The following is a 21,056-nucleotide window of genomic DNA, read 5'->3' on the forward strand; positions in this document are numbered from 1 at the left end:
AGATAGCATGCATTCTGACTACCCCTTCCCTTAATCTGTCCTCCCTTCCATCTCCCCTCCCTTCTCTTATCCCCTCCCCCTTCAATTTTCCTATAGGCCAGGATAGATTTATAAACCACATTGCCTGTATATCTTCTTTCCCAGTTGCATATAAAAACAATTTTCTAACATTGGTATTTAAAACTTTGAGTTCCAAATTTTCTCTTTCTCCCTCCCTCATTGGGAAGACAAGAAACTCAATACAGGTTATACATGTGTAGTCATGCAAAACACAACCATAGTATTCATGTTGTGAAAAATTAACTCTATTTCCCTTAATCCTACCCCACCCACCTTTTATTCTATTCTCTTTTTTGAACCTGTCCTTCCTTGGAGGTGTTTGCTTCTGATTGCTCTCTCCCCCAATCTGTACTCTCCTCTATCATCCCCTGCTCTCTTGTAGTCTCCCCTTCCCTATTTTCCTGTGGGGTAAGATAGGTTTCCATACCCAATTGAGTGTGTATATTATTCCCTTCTTAAGCCATACCTACTGAGAATAAGATTCACTTATTCCCTGTCACCTTCCCCCTTTCCCCTCCATTGTAAAAGTCTGTTCTTGTCTGTTTTATGTGAGATAATTGAACCCATTCTACATCTCCCTTTCTCCTTCTCCCAGTATAATCATTTCTTACCCCTTAATTTCATTCTCCAGATATCACCCCTTTGTCTTCAACTCACCCTGTGTCTTCTATTTATCTATCTATTCATACACACACACACACAAACATATATTATATATATGCACACATATGTACATATATAAGTATATATATATATATGTATTTTTTTTCCCTCCAACTACCCTAATACTGACAAAGGTCTCATGAGTTACAAATATTATCTTTCCATGCAGGAATATAAACAGTTAAACCTTAATAAGTCCATTATGATTTCTCTTTCCTATTTACCTCTTCATGTTTCTCTTGAATCTTGTATTTGAAAGTCAAATTTTCTATTCACCTCTGGTCTTTCCATCAAGAGTGCATGAAAGTCCTCTATTTCTTTTTTTTTTCTTTTTTTTTTTAAATTTATTTTTGGTTTTCAACATTTACTTCCACTAGATTTTGAGTTCTAAATTTTCACCCCATCTCACCCCTCCCCCCACCCCAAGATGGCACGCATTCTGAATATCCTTTCCCCTAGTTTGCCCTCTGTTCTATCTCTCCCCCCCCATCTCCTTCCCCTTCTACTTTCCTGTAGGGCAGGATAGATTTCTGTACCCCATTTCCTGTATTTCTTATTTCCCAAATGCATGTGAAAACATTTTTTTAAACATGTGTTTTTAAAACTTTGGGTTCCAAATTTTCTGCCTTCCTCCCTCCCCACCTGCCCTCATTTAAAAGGCAAGTAACTCAATATAGGCTATACATGTGCAGTTATGCAAAACACTGCCATAGTAGTCATGTTGTGAAAAACTAACTCTATTTCCCTTAATCCCATCCCCCTCAATTTATTCTATTCTTTCTTTTGACCCTATCCCTCCTCAGAAATTTTTGCTTCTGATTACCCCCTTTCCCAAACTATTCCCCTGCTCTCTTGTCCCCTTCTCCCCTTATTTTCCTGTAGGGTAAGACAGATTTCCATATCCAATTGATTGTGTATGTTATTCGCTGCTTAAATCAAATCCTATGAGAATAAGATTCACTCATTCCCTCTCACCTTCCCCTGTTTCCCCTCCACTGTAAGAGCCTTTTCTTTTTTGTTTTGTTTTTTTGTGAGATAAATTACCCTGTTCTACCTCTCCCTTTCTCCTTCTTTCCTTAATCCTCTTTCACCCCTTGATTTTATTCTCCAAATATGACCCCTTCATCTTCAACTCACCCTGTGCCCTCTATCTATCTATCTATCTATCTATCTATCTATCTATCTATCTATCTATCTATCTGTATCTCTCTATATATATACATATAATATATATATATATGTATATATATATATATACATATATATATAATTTTCCCCTCCAACTACCCTAATACTGACAAAGATTTCATGAGTTATAAATATCATCTTTCCATGCAGGAATTTAAACAGTTCAACCTTAATAAGTCTCTTATGATTTCTCTTTCCTGTTAACTTCTTCATGTTCCACTTGAGTCTTGTATTGGAAAGTCAAATTTTCTATTCAGCTCTGGTCTTTTCATCAAGAGTGCTTGAAAGTCCTCTATTTCACTAAATGAACATTTTCCCCTGAAGGACTATACTCAGTTTTGCTGGGTAGGTGATTCTTGGTTGTAATCCTATCTCCTTGGCCCTCTGGAATATTATATTCCATGCCTTTCAGTCCCTTAATGTAGAAGCTGCTAAATCTTGTGTTATCCTGATTGTGTTTCCACAATACTTGAATTGTTTCTTTCTGGCTGCTTGTAATATTTTCTCCTTGACCTGAGAACTCTGGAAATTGGCTACAATATTCCTAGGAGTTTTCCTTTGCAGATCTCTTTCAGGAGGTGATCAATGGATTACTTCAATTTCTATTTTGCCCTGTGGTTCTAAAATATCAAGGCAGTTTTCCTCAATAATTTCTTAAAAGATGATGTCTAGGCTCTTTTTTTGATCATGACTTTCAGATAGTCCAATAATTTTTAAATTATCTCTCCTGGATCTATTTTCCAGGTCAACTGTTTTTTTTTCCAATGAGATATTTCATAATGTGTTGTATTTTTTTCATTCTTTTGGTTTTGTTTTTATTGTGTCTTGATTTCTCATAAAGTCACTACCTTCCAACTGCTCCATTCTAATTTTTAAGGATGTACTTTCTTCAGTAAGCTTTTGGACTTCCTTTTCCATTTGGCCAATTTTGCTTTTTAGGGAATTCTTCTCCTCATTGGCTTTTTGGACCTCTTTTGCCATTTGGGTTAGGCTATTTTTAAGGTGTTATTTTCTTCAGTATTTTTTGAGTCTCCTTTAGCAAGCTGACTTGTTTTTCATGATTTTCTTACATCACTCTCATTTCTTTTCTCAGTTTTTCCTCAACTTCTCTTACTTGTTTCTCAAAATCCTTTTTGAGCTCTTCCATGGCCTGGGACCAATTCATATTTTTCTTGGAGGCTTTGGATGTAGGAGCTTTGACTTTGCTGTCTTCTTCTGGTTGTATGTTTTGATCTTCTTTGTCACCAAAGAAAGATTCTATGGTCTGACATTTTTGTGAGGTTTGCTCATGATCTCAACCAATCACTTGAGTTATAAACTCTTTGTTAAGTTAGGGGTCTGCTTCCAGTGTGGATGATGTGCTGTCCCAAGCTTGAGGGGTTTTGTGCAGTTGTGTTCAGAGATATTTCTATGGACCTGTAAATTTTCAGTTCTTCCAAGGTGGTATGATAAGGGGTAAGGTGTTTACTCCTTTCCTGGTCTCTGGTCTATGAGTGACCACAAACACCTTTTTTCTGCATTGGAACTATGAGGAAGATGTCTCCTTTACTGCCACTACAAGCTCCACCATACCAGTTCTCCTCATCACTCCAGGACTACCACCCAGAATTGTGACTAAGATCCAAGCACTGGCAAAGCAAGAGAATCCTGCACCAGCAGAGAGATCCTTGCAATTCCCATCTGATAAACCACTCAAGACTCCCCCTCCATCTGTGGGCTGGAAGCTCTGGAAGCAGCCATTGCCCTGCGGCTGAGTTCTGGGACTGAGGCTGGCTCTGTGCTTCTCTCTCTCACCTCAGACACAGACTTTTCCTACTGACCTTCTAAGTTTTTTTTTTTGGCATTCCTGGTTTGAGAAGTCTGGAAACTGCCACAGCTGGCCACAATTTAGTCCTCAGAGGCTGACTTCAGGTTTGCTGAGGCCTGCCTTGCCTGCCCACCCATGCCAAACTGTGCTCTTCTGCCTGCCCAGTATGATATATCTTTCTGGGCTCTAAATTTGTTTCACTCTGTCTTTTTGTGTCTTCTGCTGCTTTAGAATTTGTTTAGAGCCATTTTTATATGTATTTGGAGGGATTTGGGGGAGATCTCAAGCAAGTCATTGCTTTTTCTTCGCCATCTTGGCTCTGCCTCCCAATTGTATTTTTTAAGGACTTGCTTTCTACAGGTAATTTTTGTCCTTCCTTTTCCAAGCTATTGACTCTCTCTTGCCTACCTCTCATTTCTTTTTCCAATTTTTCTTCTACCTCTCTTATTTGACTTTTAAAATTCTTCTTAAGTTCTTCCAAAATGGCTTTTTGGGCTTCAGACCAGTTCATATTCCCTTTTGAGGATATAGATGTGGTTTTTTTTGACAATATTTTCCTCTTCAGAATTTCTGCCTTGATCTTCACTGTCTCCATAATAAGATAGTTCAGTTTCTTTTTGCTCATGGTCTTTCCATACTTCCTTGCCTTAAAGAAACTGATCTCTCCTGCTGGGGAGCAGGGGGCACTTACCCAAGGTTCTTGTGTTGGGAGCCAGGGGCTTGGTTATTGGCTTTGTATGCTGGGTCTTCTGATGCAGGCAGTTGGAGGCTGTAGGGTTCTAGCTGGTTACCTGGTGTTGGGCTGGAATCAGCATCACTGAATTCTAGTGGTAAGATTGGATAGTCTGCCCCCTGGAGGTTGCCTGCTCACCCAGGCCTTTCCTTCCTTTCACTTTCTTTGGCTTCTTTCAGATTGATGTTTTGATGCTGTGGGTTGTATCTCTGCACTTCCCAGAGGTTAGCTGAAGCACTGGGAGACTTAGTTGCTGTAGAATTCCAGGGCACATGGTGTTTTTTTGAGCTGGTTTCAACTGGTTCCCCTACCTTTATTGAAGCACTCAGGGGTCCTGGTGTTGGTGTTTGCCTGCTCCAATACCTGGGGTTCAGGATCTCCCCCTGGTATGCTGAAATGGGGCTTTCTGCTAGCTTGCTAGGATGCCTCCCGTTCTATACTGCTCCCCTTACCCCAGGGCAAGAGGGACCTTTCCCATTAATCCCTGAAGCTACTTGGGCTACTGGATTGCTGCACCCTGTCTTTCTGCTGGTTCATCTATTGCAGAATTTTTCCTGCTGCAATATTTTCTAGGTTTTTAGAGGTTAATACGAGATGGTGAGAGTGACTTACTTCTTACTCCACTATCTTGGCTCTCAGAAGTGGAACTCCCCCATATTTTACATTTCTTAAACCACAGTAATATTTCCTTTCATTCACATTCCAAATTTTATTATCCATTCCCCAGTAGATAGACATCTAGTTTATTTGCATCCATAAAAAGTGCTACCATAAATATTTTCATTGTTTATGGGGATTTTCTTATTATCAATGGCTTTATCCTGGGATATATACTTAGTAATGAAAATTCTGGGTCAATGGGTGTACATATTTTAGTCTCTTTGCAGAATTCCAAATTGTTTTTCCAAGTGGTATGACTGATTCTCAGTTCCATGAACAATGTACTAGGGTATCTATCCTTATATACCCGTCCAAACTTGTTTTCTTGGGGTTTTTTTTTGTTTTTTTTTGTTTTTTTTTCTCCCCATTTTGTTCATCTTTGTCTATTTGTTGGATGTGAGGTAAAACTTCAGGGTTGTTTTGATTTACATTTCTCCTGTTATTAGAAATTTGAAGCATTCTTTTATATGGTTGTTGATAAGTGTACTTGTTCTTTAGGGAATTGTTTGTTTATATCCTTTGGCCACTAATCTATTAGGGAATGTCTTTTGGTTTTGTAATAGATATATGCAAATTTGTAAAGATAAAGCAGTTGAAGAACATTTGCATTCACATAAAAGATGACATATATCACTGCATAATCATCACAGATTTATGCCAATTTTTTATTTTTTATTTTTTTTTGCAAAAACTGAGATGCGACCATTATGTGAAGTTTTTGATAAAATGTGCTGTCATTGGTTAACAATCATTTATTATTAAACTGTTTTTGGTGCAATATTAAGATGAATGGGATATTCATGAATATACATTAAAACTGAATACCAACAAAGCATGTATGCTGAGAATTTTAGGCTCATGGTTCATAATGTGTGAGAGATAAATCCAAATCCATATGCCACTGGTGAATACATTGCTACTCTGTTTACCTTTGAGTGACATGTTGAATGGAATTATACCATGTAATTATCATGTGATGAAAGATTAGTAACTATTTTTTGGACTGGATAAAACAAATAAACAAACCAGGGTATGGCGATTATGTATCACATAATTATTTTTGAATAATGAACTCAATTATTAATTAATGGTGACAATTATGTGGTGACATACTGTACTCGATTCTTCTGGGTTTATCTCTTACAGTTCTCTTAATGTATAAGATTTCTTTGTTGTATTAAGTGTTTTCACTGCCCATACATAGATGTTAGGCCCAAATGCTCCTCCTTGCCCCAGGACTGCCACCCAGAAATGTGACCCAGATCCAAGCATAGGCAAAGCAAGAGAATCCTGTACCAGCAAAGAAATTCTTGTAATCTCCCTCTGATCAGCCACTCGATTCCCCCCTCAGTCTATAGGCCAAAAGCTCTGGAAAAAGCTGCGACTCTAGGGCCACATGCAGGGACTGGGGCTGGGACCGCGTAGACTTTTCCTACTGACCTTCTAAGTTGTCTTTGGTGTTTGGGGGTCAAGAAGACTGGAAATCACCACAGCTGTCCATGATTCAGTCCTCTGAGGGTTGCTCCAGATTTACTGAGGTCTGTTTTGCTTGCACGCTCATGCCGAACTGTGTTCCTCTCTCTGCACAGTGTGATATACTTTTCTAATCAACAATCCAGTCTGTCTTGGGCTGTAAATTTGTTTCACTCTGTCTTTTCATGAATTCTGCTGATTTAGAATTTGTAGAGTTGTTTTTTACAGGTATTTGGAGGTGTTTGGGGGAGAGCTCAAGCAAGTCACTGCTTTTACTCTGCCATCTTGGCCCATCTTTTCTTTCCATTTTTTCCCTATTCAGCTATGTTATAGAATTGTTTGCTTTATTTATTATGTTCATAATAAAAATAAAATAAAACCTTGGATAATAATTCCTCCAATACTGTGGCAATTATTACTCTTGCCAACATAGTTGGAATCATAATAGAAAAAAATATAAAAGAAATATCTAGGTGTCTGATCCAAGATAGTGTAGAAAAGACTGGTACTCACCTGAACTCTCCCAAATTCCCTTCCAAACAACTTTAAAATAATTTCTCAAAAAGAAATTTGGGAGTGGTAGAACCCACAAAAGTATAAGGTGAAACAATCTTCCAACCTAATATAACTTGTGTTGTTCAGCAGGAAAGTGCTGTCCCAGAAGAAGGAGAGTCGAGTGCAATCTAGTATAGACCACCTCTGGCAAAACAACTGCAAGCTTTGGGGTGACTGATTCAGCAGCTTGGAACAACTGAAAAATCATAATGTTCCCAGTACTATTTCTGAAAGCAGCTGCACCAAAAAAACAAACAAACAAACAAAAAAACCCTGAGGTTTAGGAAAGTTACCTAAGAGTAGACCTTAATTTTAACATAATGTTATAAGCCAAGAAATAGGCTTGAAAAATGAGCAAAGAAGAAAAAACTACCCTGACCATAGAAGGTTACTATTGTGACAGTGAAGATGAAAACAAAAACTCAGAAGTAGACAACAAAGTCAAAATTGTTAAGTCAAAATCTTGAAAGAAAAATATGAATAGGTCTTCAGGCCTAAAAAAAATGTCAGAAGATATCAAAACATATGTTAAAACTAAAATATAAAATGTAGAGGAAAATTTTGAAAAAACAAATGTGAGTGATGCAAGAAAATCATATAAAGAAAGTCGACAACATGATAAAGGAAGCACAAAAATACTGAAGAAAACAACACTTTAAAAATAGAATAGGAAAAACATGACAAAACAGGAAAATGATAAATTTTGGAGAAGATGTGGGAAAATTGGAACACTAATGGATTGTTGGAGTTGTGATATGATCCAACCATTTTGGAGAGCAATTTGTAACTGTGCCCAAAGGGCTATAAAATATTCATACCCTTTGACACAGCAATAGCACCTCTAGGGCTATATCCCAAAGAAATCATACAAATGGGAAAAGGACCCACATGTACAAAAATATTTATAGCAGCTCTTTTTGTGGTGGCAATGAATTGGAAATTGAGAGGATGCACATCAATTGGGGAATGGCTGAACAAGTTGTGGTATATGAATGTAATGGAATACTATTGTGCCATAAGATATGATAACAGGTTGACTTCAGAAAAACCTAGAGAGACTTGTATGGTCTGATGCTAAGTGAAATGAGAAGAAGCAGGAGAACATTGTACACAGTAACAGCCCCGTTGTGCGTTGACTAACTTTGATAGACTTAGGCTCTTCTCAGCAATGCAAGGATCTAAGACATATCCAGAAGTCTCATGATGGAAAAAATGCTATCCACATTCAAAGAAAAAACTATGAAGTTTGAATGCAGATCAAAGCATACTATTTGCTATTTTTTTTCTTCTGTTTTGTTTTGTTTCCTCTTTCTGGTGGTTCCTCCTATTGATTCTTACAAGATCACTAATGTGAAAATATGTTTAATAGGAATGTATATGCATAGCCTATATCACGTTGTGCACTGTTTTCATGAGGAAGGGGGAGAAAAATTTAAAACTCAAAAGCCTGTAAGTGATTGTTGATAATTCAAAATAAATTAGTTTAAAAAAATGGAATAGGCAAAATGGTAAAAGAGGCACAAAGATCCAATAAAGAGAAGAACTCCTTAAAAAGCAGAATTGGCCAAACTGAGGGGAGGGAAGATGTACAAAAATTCATTGGAAAGAATAAAACCTTAAAAGGTAGAATTAGCCAAATGGAAAAGGAGGTTAAAAAGCCCCCCTGAAGAATAATTCCTTGAAAATTAGAATTGAGCATGTGAAAGCTATGACTATATGAGACATAAAGAATCTGTCCAAAAAAATAAATTAAATAAATAAAAAAGAAATAAAAAATGTGTCATATCTCATTGGAAATATAATTGACCTAGAAAATAGAATGAAAAGAGATAATTTAAGAAGTATTTGACTACCTGAAATCATAATTTTAAAAAAGAGCGTTGACTTGATCTTTAAAGAAATTATCAATGAAAACTGCCATAATATTATAAAAATTGAGTGTAAAATATATTGATATATTGACCGTCAATTCCTCTTACTTCTCCCTTCCCATTTTAGTGAAACTGAATCTGTCTGCTTTCTGCTAGGGTTACAACATAATAAATTTGCATCTTTGCACATATCATTCCAAAACAGCCTTTTCTGAAATTCATGTTCCTTTCTTAAAATCTAGCTCAAAACTTTTCCATGAAGATTTATGCAATAATCCTCTTGATTTTCATGTCTCTACTGTTTACCCAGGCCTTCAGTACTCAAAGTTTTACTCTATGAATAAGCACATGACTCTTTTTATTTTTCTTTCTTCCTTCCTGCCTTCTTTCTTTCCTTCCTTTCTTCTTTTTCTTATTCATTTATTTATCTTTTATTATTTTTATTTTTTTAAAAGCTGGAACAATTTCTTTTTTTATCTGCATGGTTTTCATTTTTAATTTCTTGAAATACAGTCCTGAAAAGACTGGCTTTTACAAGCCAGTTTTAAATAGAGCTTCTTGACTCCATCTTAAAACCCAAATCATTCTGGCTTTCATTGAATGACCAATAATAACTCCAACTCGACTCTCTGTGACTCATTGTTTAGGTTTTAATGGCTTAGAGTATATGTTAGCAGTTGTTTCCTGCTTTGGCCAGAATAACTGAGGTTCTTTCTTGCCCAGGTTGATAACTCTGTGATGGTAAATTGAGCCATCTTTTGTCTGAACTCTTACCTAGCCCTTAGTCATTGAAAGGTCATGGCCACCAACAGACTGAGACCTGGGAAAGAACTTAATTTAGAAAGATCAAGGTCATTCATTGTATCCTGGGCCACAGCCAGTCATCTTGACCTTTGAACTTTAATGGCTCTGGAGGAGAGAGTGAGACTGATAACTTGAGAAAGCTGTGCCTGACGCATCCAATTTATATGTAAGTGATGTCATTGGTACTCTTTAAGAATGTAAGATAAACAACAATTACATTTACATAGTATGTGTGTGGTCCATGACCAAGAAGTTTCAGAATTCCTGGACGAGAGAGAACTTTTCTTCTAATTTCATTCTGTAGCCTATTCTCCTCACATCCCAAGATTGCCTAACAGAGTGCTCTAAAAACAGGTCTTGAGTGAATTGTTGAATGAGACCAGAAAAATAATCAGGAAATACTGCTACAAGGTAAAAGGCTGTCGTTTTCATGTTAAGATCATAAAAATGTCCTCATTAACTTAAATAATGTTTTCTATGCCATTATTTGAGAGGTAAAACACTGTAGTAAGTAAATTTAAATATTCAAAGGACTTGATTGGGAAATTTTTACATTATATATGAATATGATTCTGGACAGTATACTTCAGGGCATAATGAAATGCAGCCTGCCAAGAAGTATTGAACACCTTATGAATTGATAATACAATAAATGAATGAACTCATTCCCAAGGCAAAAATATATCTTGAATTTTATGTTCACAAATTTTTAGGAAAAAATATTTTAAATGATTAAACATTAACATACCTCTCTTGAATAAATGAGTATTTCACAGCATATTCCATAATTTTACATCCAGGAAAACATTTTCTGGTAAACTAATAAATAATACTATATGCAGATACTATTACTATTTTCCTCTAGGTTTCTAAGACCTAATTAGAAAGGAGAAACTCATCTGTGGTATAGCAATAAAGAATTGAAAATTACTTTATCAAATTATTTCTTACATCCTCCTCTTCTCCTACAAAAGATCTGAGTCTATATCTGCAATTGTCAGCACTAGGGTTGTCATTAAGAGGAGAAGAGTCAGTCAGCAAACATCTATTAATTCCTTACTATGTTGCTTGACCCATAGTAAGTGTGACTTTCTTTAGAAAGGCAAAAATATGGTCATGGATTTCAAGGAGCTCCCATTTCAATGGGGAAAACAATGTGCTAAAACATACAGTATAAGTAAAAGGTAAACAGAAGGAAAGCACTAGCATTGAGGTAAAATACAATAGGCCTTCTGAACAATGTGGGATTTGAGATGAGTCTTGAAAGTCATCAAGGAAAGCTGCAGACAGAGGCAAGGAGGAAGAGCATTCCAGGCATGAGGACAAAAAGGGTAAAGGTATTGAGCTGAAAGATATTGTGTCCTAACAGATAAAGAGCATGAATAGAGGTATAACTGGATATCATAGTGTGTAAATAGGAGTAAAGTTTAGGAAATATAGGAAGGGATCAGATTGTGAAATGATTAGAATGCTAAAGGATGTTCTATTAGATTCTCAGAGTAATAGGGGGCTATTCACATTTTATAAATATGGAGATGATATATTCAGAATTTTACTTTAGGAAAATCACTCTGGCAACTAAATGGAGGATTAAATAAATGGAGGAATTAAAATAAATCCTGTGGCCCCTCCCTTTGACTGGCCCAACCCCAAATCTCCACTTTATCCTGAGAATCACATAATCAAAGGTAATACTAATGAAAGACAGAGTCATACCTAATGCCACTGGGATGTTTTCCTATAATATACAGGTCTATCATAAATGGAGAAGTCTGTATTTCTTCCAACAGTTTTGATTCATCTGCTTCATAGTTTAAATCTGACAGATAGTGTTTCCTCATTGGTCCAAATCCATGGGGATTTAGGATAACTGGCGAATTGTGAGGCATAATTAATTAACATTACTGACTTGACTACAGCCATGGGAACTACAAAAGGTAATGCCTTTTACTCAGAGGATATGGGCTTGGTTTTGATTTTTTAAGCATGGGTTAGCCAGCAAGGGAGAGACTAAAATATATCTAACTCTAGGCACTGGAGTGGAATAATCTAAGATTTTTTTTAAGCATCTAGTTTGGTTTGCAGCTAATTGCAAAATAAGATCCATGGTGACCTTGCCTGATAATGGTCTTTCCAATAGTTGTCATAGAGTAAACTGAGGGAGTTCTGATCCTCTGTTGAGTGTAGGCCAAGGTCAAGAGTATAGGTGAGGGGTAACAATTACTATTGAAATTAATAGGGCTTGCTTGTGGCACTATTGTGATGGAGGTGAGATTTGCTTTGGGTGTTCTCAGTTTCCCCTTTCTGTCTTCCAATCCGGTTTCTTTTTTACCTTGACAGATTCCAATTGGCCCCTGCATTTCTGGTCCACCCAATACCCTCTCCATTTTTCCTTCATTAAAAATAAAAAATCACCAAAAAAAATAAAGAGAGCTTTAGGCCAACCACCTTTATGTTTTTCACAAGGCTGTGGTCCAACATTGAGATACATAAAGGTGTAAAAGCATGTACAAGCAAAGATATGCTCAGGTGGAGGCTGGACAGGTGTCATGAACTAGTCATTTAGAGTAGATCTTACCGCCTGGGTACAATTACCACATGAGGAAGTATTAAAATTGAAGATTGGTGTATTAGAATTAATTTATCACTCCCATTACTGTTCATGAATCATTTCCATTATTGTTCAACTTCTAAAATAGTAATGAAGCTCCATACCTGCCTCTTCAATTGCATATAGGACATGTCTACTTATACTACACAACTATTCTATCAACATTTCTAGTTCAACAGATCCCACACCAAGATTATGATCTTTGTCCCCAAATTGTCTTCACATTTAGACTTCACTATTTGTGACTTAGAATCATTCACTTTTCTTCCCATGTTCAAAAATTTGAAAGATTTGGATCCTTCATCTCACTCCCCTCTCATGTCCAATCAACTATATATGTATCAAAAGAGAATGTGATACCCACATGTGTAGTGAGACCCACCTGTGGCAAAAAAAACCAAAAAACAAAAAACAAGTTTGCTTGTACATGGCTCCAAGGCAGGCAGAAAAGCCATCTCTAGCATATTCTGCTTCCACCCTTTTCTGAGGGAGACTCCTACTGAGATATTGCATCTAGAAGTTCTGTGGCCTATAGAACTCAAAGGCAGGATGTATAAACACCTTAAATTGGAACTCATTACATCTTTTTTTTTAATATAAATAACTTAAATTTGAAAGTAAGTGACTTTAGGGAATTACGTGACTTCTGAAGTGGAAATATGTGTGTGTGTGTGTGTATGCACACATATTTTTGTCATCAGTGCATAAGAAATTAAAATCAAAAGAAGAGTCATCAGACTTTTTTTTTGTTTCTTCATTTCTATTTTCCTTTTTTTCTTATACAATTGTCTTAGGACCCAATAATGCTCACTTCTAAATTCATTACATATCCTTTAATGAAATGCCATTCTTACTCTTTAAAAATGAAAATAATTTCATCTAAATACTCTATTTGTTCTTTAATTAATTGTTTAATATTTTATTATGATTTATTTTTTAATTTTATTCCAAAATTAGTACTACTTCCTAGAAGCACCAAGGATTTCAGATAAAATGGGACTTCTATGCATTTTTCACTTTTTGGTTATATGATTTTTATTAATCTTAAGGCTTTTCTGTTTTCTTTGGAACGAATGCATTATTTGAAACCAATGATTTCTGAGTTTAAGAACAAATGTTGGGAAGAATGATTGAAAGATTCATCAGTCATGAAAGATTATTCAGAATTTTCTCACTAGGAGTTTAATCCTTAATAATTCCCAGCTATATTCATGCCATGTTGCCTATCCTCTGGGCATCATCCCCCTCTTTCCATACCCCCACTATAAACACAGTACACACTGAAACTAAGTAGAAACCCAGAATGCCATGCTAATTCTCAGCTATCTTCTCACCTTGCTGCCTCCTCACTCTTACCACCCCTTTCTAACTTTTTTTTAAGTGGTATCTTCTCCAGTTAGAATTGAAGCTCCTTCAATGTACTTACTGTCTTATTTCTTAGTAATTATATCCCCAGTATTTGTTGTAGCAAAACATAAGAATTGCTTTATTTTTCAACTATGTATAATGCATTATATATGTACATATACAAGTGTGTGTCTGTGTCTATATGTATGTGTGTATGCATATATGTATATGTGTATGTAAACATACACATATGTGTATATTTACATTTATTTCAGGCTGTTTCTAGATATTTTTGTTTGCTTTCATTTTTCAACTGTGCCTTGAGTTTTACATCACTAAGACCAATTTGAGTCATTCCCTCTTCATTATGTCTTCTAGTCTGGAAATACATTCTTCCTTTCTCTCATCTACCTTTCATGTTAATTGCTTTGAATTTCAGATTCTGACTTTACTGTCTACTTTTTGTTGGCTGTATCATGCCTTTATATTTTTCAAAGTTAGAAAATAATTCTCTTGTTCCATATTCCTCAATCAATTGAAAATCTTCTAAATAATATTGTTATTGTTATCATCGTTTTCATCCTCTTTCTTTGTAACCCAAATTTTAGTTTGATATGTCTGCTCCCCAAATACTTCTTAATTCACTCCATGTTTCTCTAGAATATTGAATCATTTTTCTTTAACCTTTGCATATTATATATCTGATGGAATTATTGCTGAATTAGTAAAATTTTCTGACTTTACCATTCTCTCTTTAGTTCAGAGCAATGTCAATTAAAGCCCAAGTTTCATTTAATTTGTTAAAATAAGATTTGATTGCTACAATTAAAAAAATAGAAAAGAAAATTGTATACCTTTAATAGCTATGAGGGAGAGAAGAATTCTTAACTGAACAGGAATAGAGGCAATTATAAAAGATAAAATGGATTATCTTGACCTCATGAAATTAAAAATATATAAATACATTTTTAAATTAATAAATTTATTTTTAGTTTTCAACCTTCACTTCCATAAGTTTTTGAGTTTAAAATTTTCTCCCCCTCTTTCTCCTCCTTTCTCTCCAAGATGGCATGCAATCCAATATAAGCTTTACATATACACTCGTGTTAAACACATTTTCACATTAGCCATGTTGTAAAGAACAATTAGAACCAAATATGAGGAACCACAATAAAGAACAAAGAAAACAGAAGAAAAAAAAGAGCAAATAGTATGCTTCAATCTGTATTCAAACTCTGTATTTCTTTCTCTGGATGTTGATAGCATTTTCTATCCTGAGACTTTTGCAGATGTCTTACTTCCTTGCATTTTTTGAGAAGAGCTAAGTCTATCAAAGTAAGTCATCAAACAAAGTGGCTGTTACTGTGTACAATGTTCTCCAGTTTATGCTCACCTCACTTAGGATCAGTCCATACAAGTCTTTGGAACTGGAATTTGAGAAAGAATTGAAAATTGAGGGGATGCCCATCAGTTGGGGAATGGTTAAATAAGTTGTGCCATATGAATGTAATGGGATACTATTGTGCTATAAAAAGTGATGAGCAGATTCAAAAAAAAAGGGGGGGGCAGCCAGGTGGTGCAATGAATAGAGTACCAGCCCTGAAGTCAGGAGGACCTGAGTTCAAATCTGGCCTCAGACCAAATGCTTGACACTTAATAGCTGTGTGACCGTGGGCAAGTCACTTAACCCCAATTGCAAAAAAAAAAAAAACAACAACAACAAACAAACAAACAAAAAACAAACAAAAAAACAAAACAAAACAAAACAAAACAAAACAAAAAGGCTTATATGAACTGATACTGAGTGAAGTGAGCAGAACCAGAAGATCATTGTACACAGTAACGGTCACATTATGCAATGACTAACTTTGAGACTTATCTCTTCTTAGCGATGCAATGCTCTAAGATAACTCCTAACACTAATGTTTGAAAATGGCTTCCATATCCAGAAAAAAGAATTATGGAGTCTGAATGCAGATTGAAGCACAATATTTGCTTGCTCTCTCTCTCTCTCTCTCTCTCTCCTCCCGCTCTCTCCCTCTCCCTCCCTCCCTCCCTCTCTCTCTCTCTCTCCTTCTCCCTCTCTCTCCCTCCCTCTCTCTCTCTCTCTGTTCTTTTTCATGGTTTCTCCCATTGGTTCTAATATTCTTGTGAAAATGCAGGGAAAAAAGAAAGAATATATTAGAATTCAACTTACTTTCAATGATAGGAACTCCAATTTTCTGTGCTCTCTGATACTTTTTAAAATAAATTTAATTTTTTCAAATAGTTAATCCTATTTTTTCATTTTATCACTCATTAAAAGAGAAAATGATACAAAAATCCTTAAACAAATACTATGCATAATGAAGCAAACCAGATTCCATATTGATCTTGTTCAAAAACCTAGGTTTCATTTTGCATCCTGACTGAGAGGTGAGTACACCATTTCTCTGGAATGATGGTCACTAGGTTGATTAGATCTCTTAAGTCTTTTTAAAATATTGATCTTCATCTTGTTATTCTTTATAACTTGTTCTTCTGGAACACTGTCACTATGTTAATAAAAAGACTATCAAGTTTTCTCTAAAGTCTCCCTTTCAATACAACATATAGCACAGTATCAATCCAATAATTCTTAAAACAAAATTTGTTCATAATTCCCCAATTAATAGACACCCCCTTAGTTCCCAGTTTATTCTGTCTTTTTATATAACCTGTAGCCTACCACTTCCAGTTTAATTCTACCACTATAAATGGTTGTACAAAAAGATTTCAATTCTTTTTTTTTTTAATTCCCTCAATTGTTGTAGCAAGGGGCCACATATCCCTCCTCTGCTCCCTGCTAAAAGGCAGAAAGAGCCAGGAGGTCACAGCACATTTTTTACCCTGTTATCTCACCCTATGATTGAGTTTCAAAAGGTGTCTCTAAGGACAAAGATAATAAAACCCCAGGATTGTGAGAAATGACTATGTGATGAGATTCCCCAGCTCACCAGTTTTTATGATTACTTGGAAGTAGTTTCTACTGTGAAGTCTTGGACTTTGGCTACATTCTAAAACTTCAGAATATATCCTTCCAAATATTTCTGTAATATGCTGGAAAAAGAATAACAAGGGATAGGAAAGATAGAGCAAGGTCATAGATTTAGAGAACTAGATGGCATCTTTGATAGCATCTAATCCAATCTGTTTATTTTACAGATGAAGAAACTGAGTATCCAAGAGACTATGTGGTATGTCACATAGGTAATAACTAGACAGGGACTGTCCCTCTGATTTTGGTATACAAAATTCTGAGGTGATAAAACTCTCTCTACCAATTCATTGCTAACAATTGCAGTAGTAGTAGTAGCAGCAGCAGTAGTCATAGTAACAGCATTCATGTAGTGCTTTAAGATATTTATCTTCACAACTTTGTGAAAAGATATTATTATTATTGCCATTTTTCAGATTAGTAAGTTGTGACTAACAGACATTAATGATTTACCTTGTGTTATAGAGCTACGTGTATAGGAGGTAGAATTTGAACTCAATTATTCCTGACTTTAAAGCTAGGTCTCTATTATGTCACGATAAATAGCCTAAGACTAAAGCTACTGTCTGTGGGATTATGTCACATAGGAGATAACAAAGTTTAGAGTCTATCTGCTATCTTCTGACCACAGTTATTGCCTTATAGATTTTGCTTAGCTCACTGTGACTTGTGTATGGTTACAGAGATAATGTATCTGATGTAGTATCTGACATCAGGTCTTTCTGGTTTTACAGCCATATTTCCATCCACTATACCATGATGAATCTTTTTTTTTTCCTGAAAAGCTAGTACATGAAACTATCACCTATGGTATTATGTCAGATAATAACAAAGTTGGGATTCAAACTTTTATGTTTGACCTCAAATACTGTCATCTTTTCATTATTCCACAATACTTCATTGAATATTAATCAAATAAACATTTATTCAGTGCCTACTTGGCCAAGAAGGTATATGGAGTAAATGGGATGTTCACATCTATGCTATGAGTGCTTGCTGAGCCTTTTTCAGTGCTGCTTATGCACTTTTGGTGCCAACCTAGCACACAACTCCCACCTGTGACCTCAAGAAACTGTAGCATACATAGTGACCACACCCTGGTAAACTGTCTCAGCAGACAAACTAAACCTGGTTAAGGGTAATCAACTGAAGGGCCTAAAAACCCATTGGTGAGTCGGGGGAGTGTCTATGCCAACCACATGGAGACTTCCCACAGTGGAATGAACAGATGAGAATGATTTGTTCCAATGGACATGAAAGTGGCTGAAGCAGGCACTTGGGAGTACTTAGAGCTTGAACTGATAATGAAGACATTAAAATCACCCCCTGCATCCCCATCCTTTGCCAGTCATCTTGACTTTTTCTTACCATTGGACTTCAATGACTGGTGTGAGGCTGACAACTTTGTGCAACTCTGCCTCATTTAAATGCATTTCATGTTAGTCATTCTGTGATGTCATTGGTCCTCTTTGAAAACAACTTGGCTAAGTGTTGGGGGAGATACAAAGTTTAGATAATGTTTATTCCTAGTTCACACAAATTTATAGTCTACTATGTGGATAAGAAAACTATTTACTAGTCTGAATACTACTTACTAGCTTTGTGATATTGGGTAAATCACTTTCTTTTTCTCTTCCATTATTTCTTCATTCACACAATAAGGTGGTTGAATTATAAGGTCTTTTAAAGTTCTTTATTAATAATTTTGAGCTATATCAGGGAATCCATATTGCATATTGGAGAGACAGCTGGACTTGAATTGAGGAAGACCTGTAGCATGCTCTTTATGTGACTACAAGCAAATCATGTAGCCTCACAGTGTTTAAAAGACAATTCTCTCTAAGATAATAACTTGCAGAGAAGGTACTGACTTTCATCGGTAAAAGTAATTTCCTTCTCTGGGAAGATAGCAGTTCTATTCCTTATCCCAGTGAGTTGGAATATAAAATCTGAGTGAAAATTCAAAAGGAAAAAAATAAGGAATAAAACACACAATGCATGTACTTCCTATAATATTGGCAGTACATACAGTTAATTTCAATTTGAGAGAGTAAAGTGATTGAACCCCACTATCTGCCTAGATTCTAGAACCAAAGGCATTAACAGAAGAGGGTCACTACATAACAATTTAATTTCCAATAGGTGTTTACTTCTTCAAAGATTGATTTTTCCCCTTATCTATTCCTACCAAGTGTCCAAATTCACCTCTACACCTATATTGCCAGTAAGAATGGAAACAAGAGAAGAAAGAAATTTTAAACGTAAAATGAATTACAAGAGGTTTTACCCATGTACATTACCACATACTTTATTCTTCTAAACCTTCAATAACTCACTACTTCTCAGGTGTATATGTATGTGCAAAAATAAGATAGAATAAAGAATGAATATGTGCCTATCTGCCACAGGATCCTAAATGTTTTTTTTTTCTATATTAATTCAAATACTCATGGCCATAAATTTCTTCATCCTATTTAATTTGAGTATTTTTATTTTGATGTGATCATGTTCTTTGGAGATATAAAGATTCATTTTATTTGCTTTAAAGTATAGCTCTAAGAAAGCTACAGTGGAAAGCAAGTACAAATTGGGGAATGTGGGCACTTACTCTAGCATATCATTGGATAGAACCCACGGTGGTACAAAATTGATGGAAAGATTGATTACTCATCTTAAAATCTTGAGTTGGTGCCCTAGTAATGGTACCATAGAAATTCACCATTTTTAGATTTTTCTGCAATCTGTCTCCTTGACATATGGTGATTCTTAAAAATCAATGTTTGTGATATGGTCCAAAAAGGTTCATTTATTCAAAGGCTTATTGACATTAAAGACAAATGACATCACTGTTCTATCTTATAGGAAGTTGGATATATAAGTACACTTTATTATCACCTTCTGGGGTAGAGGCAGACAAGAAACACAAAGATGGTCTATCCACTGCCTTTCTAAGAAAAGTAGTCAGATTTGGTGAAGTGCAGTGGACTAAGTCAGACATTCTAAGACTTATTTCCACATTATCTCTAGCCATTCTCACTAAACAAAAAACTCAATCTCTCAAGAGTATTATTTCACTAAAGAACCTGTGGGCAAATGTGATGAATACATTTCAGTTATGAGACAGAGGTAAACTCTTTCACTGAGGCATTTAAACAGGACAAACACTTTGTGGGTTATGCAAACAATATTCCAATCGAAAGGGGAATGTTACTTCCTTGTGTCCGAATACTTTGGAAGGTAATGGATTTCTGAATGTTTTATTTCTTTTATGTTGCCTCAGCTGCAAGCAACATTTTAAAGATCCTCAATGTAGACCTTTCAAATTACTTACTGTATTTTATTTGGGAATGGGTGATCAGGAGAAATGAAACAGATGAAATGTATGACATTGCATTAATGACAGAAAAAAGAGACAGAAGGTTGCTAAATAGAAAAATACATTTGGTTCATTAAGAGTTGGTCATATTTAAATATGACATGAATTGTTAACCAATTAGAATGATCTCATTTTTTTAAAAAAATTGTCTAATTCTGAATTTCTGTTCCGAAGTATGAAACTAAGGACAGACTCAATATAACAGAAATGGAATTTGAAGAAAAGAAGAAAGAATTCCACAGGGGGAATTAGATTACTATCAAGACCAGATACTTTCAATCTCTTTTAAGGATGTGAGCTTGAATCGTAGTATAAAATATTTGAACTGGATATGAGAATTACTTGACAATAATTGCTGTACAAACAAAAACTTTTTTGGAGGTTTTTTAAATGTGTGAGTGTACTAACTTCTTCTTTGTATCCCTTCATTATCCTTGAGGTGGTATTCAAGGCAAATAGTCTGGTCTAGAAGTTTTTGCATTTGTCATTTGATAGCAGAGGCAAAGAGACCCTTATTGGGAAACTCTGACAAAAGTAGTTAGAAGAGTCTGGAGTCAATGCGTACTATCCTCCTACAACTGTAGGAGCAAAGGCAAATTCTCCAGCTCCTTCTTGCCATATATGGAGGCATAGTGGTTTTTCTTTTTTTTTTTAAAGCAAGGAGGCAGAGAGATGAAGAAGAGGGAACAGTTTCCATTAGGCCACTTTTAGTGTCATATTCAATACTATTATTATTATCATTATCATGATGATGATGATACTATATATAATATATCATGTAATATATTCTTATAGTCATTGTGTATTCTTCTGCTTGCTTGTTTCAATGATCTATCAGTCTCTTCTAGTTCTGACAAGCTTTGGCTCTATGAATTTCAATGAATAACTGAAT

This window comes from Vombatus ursinus, unplaced genomic scaffold, assembly GCF_900497805.2.
Source record: "Vombatus ursinus unplaced genomic scaffold, bare-nosed wombat genome assembly UNPS02014832.1, whole genome shotgun sequence".
Taxonomy (NCBI): domain Eukaryota; kingdom Metazoa; phylum Chordata; class Mammalia; order Diprotodontia; family Vombatidae; genus Vombatus; species Vombatus ursinus.